Source organism: Micrasema longulum, unplaced genomic scaffold (genome assembly GCF_059751315.1).
Source record: "Micrasema longulum isolate JH-2025_06_02 unplaced genomic scaffold, ASM5975131v1 h1tg002936l, whole genome shotgun sequence".
NCBI classification, from domain to species: Eukaryota; Metazoa; Arthropoda; class Insecta; order Trichoptera; family Brachycentridae; genus Micrasema; species Micrasema longulum.
This window is the reverse complement of record NW_028280053.1, coordinates 123,158-129,362: the sequence shown is the minus strand read 5'-3', so window position 1 is coordinate 129,362 and position 6,205 is coordinate 123,158.

The window sequence follows — 6,205 nt, the reverse complement described above, 5'->3', positions numbered from 1 at the left end:
AGGATGTGAAGACATTACGATAAGTTCTGGCAAAGCAGGGTTCGAACTTCGGACCTCTGTTCCAGTCCACAGTCACAGCAGTAAATAAATCGTATGGAAGTTTGTATAAGCATTTACAGGGGTTGAACCTGACATAAGCTGGTTTAAGTGATCACTAAACACGCTGTAAAAAAAAATATCAATTTGTCTTTTGTTCAATCTTTTGCACCCTCACAGTACAAATTTGTCCTGGGCCTCGACTTAATCTTTTGGTTTATCTTCGGCTGTCTATAAAAATAAAATCGAAATTTATGTACGAAAACGTGTATGAAATTTGAAATATCTTTGTCGATAACCTGTAATTTAATATGGATAGAAAAATAATTGTCAGCTTGTATATTTTTCATACCGAAAACTTAATTTTACTCTGTCGTATAAAATTTAACATAAGCACTACTTTCCATAGTGATACGCGGGTCTTGGTGTAAAATAACTCATATACCTGATTTTACTAATGTCCGTACAATCAAAACTCTTTATTGGCCAACTGTTCGCCCTCTTCTAGAACATGCCTCCTAGAATAGTGGTCTGGTCTCCATTCTATGTGAATCGCATAAATCACATTGAATCAGTCCAGCATCGCTTGCTTCGAAAAGTAGCGTAGATGCTTGGACTAGAGAGAGGGAATTATTCTTATGCTGATATGTTAAATATTTCTAGTCTACAAGAACGTAGAACTAATATTGATTCCATATATCGTGGGCATACAAAAGAAATTGACCAAGTGACAAAATCAATAATGTTCAGGGGAGCCATATTAGTGTTTTTCTAGAGTTCAATTGCTTCTCAAAGATCAGATTTTTCAAGTAGGTGGTTAGTCATTATACATTATATGTACGTCACTTTCAACTTTAATGTAAAGTTTAAACGTATTTAAAAACCATTATAACTTTTAAATAAATAAAAAAATTGAAATACTTGGTCAATTTTGCATGTAAAATTTGACATGAAATTTTGCAGATAATCATTTTCGTTTCATTCATTGAGGGAGGGAGGTAGTATTTTATTTTATAACTATTAATTATGTTTTTGGGATTTTTTAATATTTATAAAGGTTAAATAAACACAGTAATACAAAATAAATGAAAAAGAACAAATAATTAAAAAGTGTTACGTAATAATATAAAGAATAAATTTTATTATTAAAACCATATCTGTCCAATACAAAAAGTATACTAACTTACTAACTACTAACTACTAACTACTAACTACTAACTACTAACTACTAACTACTAACTACTAACTACTAACTACTAACTACTAACTACTAACTACTAACTACTAACTACTAACTACTAACTACTAACTACTAACGACTAACTACTAACTACTAACTACTAACTACTAACTACTAACTACTAACTACTAACGACTAACTCTAACTAACTCTCCACTGGTGACATCGACCTACAAGTAAAATTGACTAACTGTTACTTGGTTAATTCTTTGGATTTTAAATTTACTAATAAAAGTGACTATGTGTGTTGGTCAGTTTTGCTTGTCAAAAATCTGTGAGCTTCTATCAAATGGTCACATATTTTAAAAACTAATTTTTTTTTGGAGTGTCAGATTGACTTGACATTTTTACCAGTCAAGAATTTTGCTAATACGATGTCAAAAAGTCAATAATCTTAATTTCGACATTTTTGTAAATGGCCACTTTTACTTTATAACCACGATTTATGTTCGGCATACTAAATGGTATAATCGATGGTTCATCATTACTGGGGCAAGTAAAATTTTATATTCCGACTCATGGGTTAAGAAACAGTGAATATCATTGTCGACTGTTTGTTTCTTTAAAATGAATAAATTAAATATGTTGAGAAACAATAAAGTACTGTTTATCAATCCCCATATAACCAACAATGGCCTTAATTCTCCAATGATCCGTCTTTGTCGTATTGTTAATTCAAGATAAGATCTGGACTTTTTTGGTTTAAGTTCACAACGATTTAAACGAGCACTAAATCAAACTGTATAATTCAATATCAGCTGAAAATCGCGAGGAAAAAAACCATATAAATTCATTAAAAAAAATAGTCAAAAAATTACTAAAAATAACAAGTGAAACTTAAGTGTTCACATGTATATATTTTATTCTTAATTTATTACTAAACTATGTACTAACATATAAATTTTAAAAATAAATGTAATGTAACCCGCAGACAAGCTTCAGCTTTGTAGAAACAAAAATATAATTATGTATGTTGTTGATTTGTTAAAAATTACAAATATATTAAGTTAAAATAAATAAATCTGAAAAAAAAAAATTAAAAAAATAGTCCAGATCTTGTCTTGTTGTCCCTAATGTTTGTCAATGCTTTTTAACTTAAAAAAAATGATTTTAACTATTCTTTTATTGTGATATTAATACCCACCCCTATAAATGGTATAAATGGACAATGTCCGTTACTAAATAAATGAATAAATATCTCTGATATGAGAATGCGGAGATTACGGGCCCTGGTGTAAAATAACTCATATTTCTTTGATATGAGAATGTAGTGGTTAGAACGCTTAACTCACGCACGGAAAGTTCCGGGTGCGATTACAAAAAATGAATGTGTTGTTTCTCATGCCTGGGTGTTCTGTGCTGTAATTTACCACTTTACTGGTCCTCCTGGCCTGTTATGGCGCCGAAAACAAAACGACACATGATCGAAATACACCGCATATACTATTCCAATACAGTGCCCTATGCACCACGAGGTTTTGATTATGATTTGATGAGATAATGAAATCATAAGAACGCAATTTTTTTTAAAGTACAAGATAGACATTTACATTTTTCTTTTTCTGTTTTTTTGCGGGCATTGTTGCCAAAGCGATAATATTATTTTGTCCTGATCTTATTATCAAACCAGTCCGTTTTACGGGGTGATTTGCATAATATTTCCACTGTTGCCAAGTGTTCAGATGTTCTTTATTGTGTTTTTTGCCTTCCGCATTAAATTTCCATTAGCACAAACCCCCTAGCATTTCACCCCATTAGAAACAAATCTAGTGTTGCATTTTATTACGTTGCGTTCCTTTGCTGGCTGCTAATGGCGCAAACAGAGAACGGAAAATGGTTTTCAGTAGACAGGAGATAACATTATGTTTATATTGACGGCAGAAAATACGTACTTCAGCAGAGATGGAGAATTTCTTGAAAAATGAATAGGGATTGACATATTTTTTGTCCCGTCATTGGCTGGTTTAAACGATGGTTTTACACTATGTAATTACTTACGTATTATGAGATTACTTGAATTGTCTGACCGTGGAGTTAATTATTTATTTATACATCAACGGTTCAAAGAGCCTTTTACAAAAAAATGTTTTACAAGAAAAATCACAGCAGTGCACAATAATAATGTAGTACAAAATATGAAATATAATAGAAAAATTCAAACTAAACAATTTAGTGAACGTAAAATATAAAAAAACAAAAAAATAAAAAAGAAATATAACACATCTAAATAAAAGATAACAATAACACTTATGTTCTAAATACAAATATAACAAAGTAAAGTTGAGAATGACTAGGTGATATGAATTTTTAAAAATTAATACAACATTAGTGATTTATAAATTACAAGTTTTGTAGAGCAATAAAAAAAAGTTAAAAGAAATAAAAAATAATACATTTACCTTTAAAGCAGATATACATATTTTCTGTGGTAAAACGTAACATAATATAACTCAAAATCGTTTTATATTTCTTTTATTATATTGTTTGCGGTTTAGCAACATTACGCGACTACTCCACGCATGCGCGCAGGAAAAGTGTCAGAATTTTGGAGATAGTGCAATGTATGTAAACATGATTCTACGCGTCTTCTGGTATATTATAAATCTATGGTAATGTAGCAGTGAATATTATTTATTACGATTTTTAGAGTATTTTGATGTAATGTTTGTTTTTTTTTTTAGGTGCAATAATTTTTTTTTTAAATACCGAATTGATTTTTATGCAAGGAAACCGATCCATCATTGATTTTTTTTGTATGCACTTTTTACTTGTTTTTTTTAAAAACGGTACTGTGTTGAACGTTTCACTCGTGTAAAAAGTGGTTTCAGTGTTAAGTGTTTTAAACTATTAGTAATAATAGTTAAATATCACATACTACAAATTCCGATAAAAATATATGAAATGAATCAAGAATAATTAGTTGTATTTTCAAAATCAATATGAATATTGGGGAGAAATGTTTTCATAGATAAATTTAATAAAGATTTTTTTTTTAAAAAACCTCACTAGAAAAACGCGAAACGTTTGGTCTTGATAGTTGTAACGTCAAGATTCGTGACAATGTTCTGAACAAATTTGAATGGTCAGGAACTAACAAATATGAATCATGACGTATTAGGGGATTGGCCAATGGAATGACCGTTTTTGCGGGAAAATTTCAAATTTAAAAATATTTGTTTTGCTAAAAATAAGTAAGATTTTTTTACTGGACAGTATTTCTTAGACCTTTATTACTTCAAAATTAAAAAAAAACTTGATTTTTCCCTATGAATAGTGATTTGGCCGAATACCGAATATTCGGCTACTCTCTCGGCCGAGGCGCCAAATGTTAGACAAGGAATGTGTGCATTTCACTCAAAATGCGTGCCTTAAGCTCGGGTTTCCTAGGACAGCGGTGCCCGTATTTTAACGGCCGTAGTGAACATTGATGCGGTTGACAGCCGTCGTAACGGTGACTAGAGAGTGGTTTCCTATAAAAATGGTGTTGATAACACCGTTAAAAAATAAAACCACTCTCTAGTCGCCACTACGACGGCTGTCCACCGCATCACCGTTCACTACGGCCGTTAAGATACGGGCACCGCTGTCCTAGGAAACCCTAGCTTTAGACAGGTTACGACCTATCTCAATACGGTGCGTGCGGGGGTGGCGGGGCGGGCGTATTTGTTCCATTTGCAAGTATATCATGTCGCGACACACGTTATTTGTTCATTATTACATTAAATTGTGTTACCAACAGTCCTTATTAGTAAGTATTTGTTCATTGTACATAATGGCACCATTTAATAAAAAATCGCCTGTTTGGGCATATTGTGGTATTTGTAATAAAGATATAAAACCGGCTTTGTTTTTGCTGTGTACCAACAAGATCTCACAGTATTTTATGGGTGCACGAATTCAGAAAATAACCTCTTGTATTTAAATATAAGTACAGCAGATTTTTTGTTTTTTTTTTTTTTTACTAACATAAACGGCAAATCTGCCTTTTACAACAATTTATAATACTAACTTATTTGGCTTAATATTTTTTTTTTAAAAACATAAATTTCCTTATACCCAAGATTTATTTAAAAAAATTAAACCTAAAAATTATACAAGATTTATATTAAAAAAATTAGCTTAAGAATTATACAGCATATTCAGTAGAAAGTTTAAATAATTCAAGAATAAATGTAAAAAACAAAATTAAATAATAAAACACTCTACAGAAATACAACAAGAAATTCATTAGTACTGTTTCATACAGCTGGGCAAAGTGAACAAAAAACTGTATTTACTTATTATGAAATGCATGGATAAATAAATATAATTACCATTCACAATCTTTAAAAAAGTTCAAAAGGTTTGTTCTATAGGAACAATACCTTAAACTAAATATATCAGATACGTGGGAAAAACTATTTCCGAGTTCATGAAGTCTGTTTAATACGGCATTACAAGTATACACTGTCCGTGAATTGTTGCTACAAAACGGTGGCACCTGTCTAGTCATTTTTCCAGGTAACCTGAAGTTGATGAGAGATAATAGTCCAGGGCAATCCCATATTGAAAAAGTTTAAAAGGTCTATAATTTTTCTTCTGTCGTTAAGTTTTAACAAATTTAATGTTTTTAGTAAAAAATTGTAATTTAAAAATTCATGACTGATTCTAAGTTTAAAATTTATATACCGTAAGAATTTTTTTTGGACTCTTTCAAGAGAATTTTATTTTATTTATCTTATTGTGGACGTTTGCATATTTTTCGCAAATATTGAGAAACAATCTCATATTATTAATAGATGGGGTCAATATAACACTATCATATGAATAACTATTGTTAGCACATACCTATTTAAAAGCGCCGGAGACAGACAGCCTCCTTGTCGGACTCCACATTTTAAATAAAAAGGCGAAGATGAAGTATCTCCCCATTTTACCATATTTTCCTGT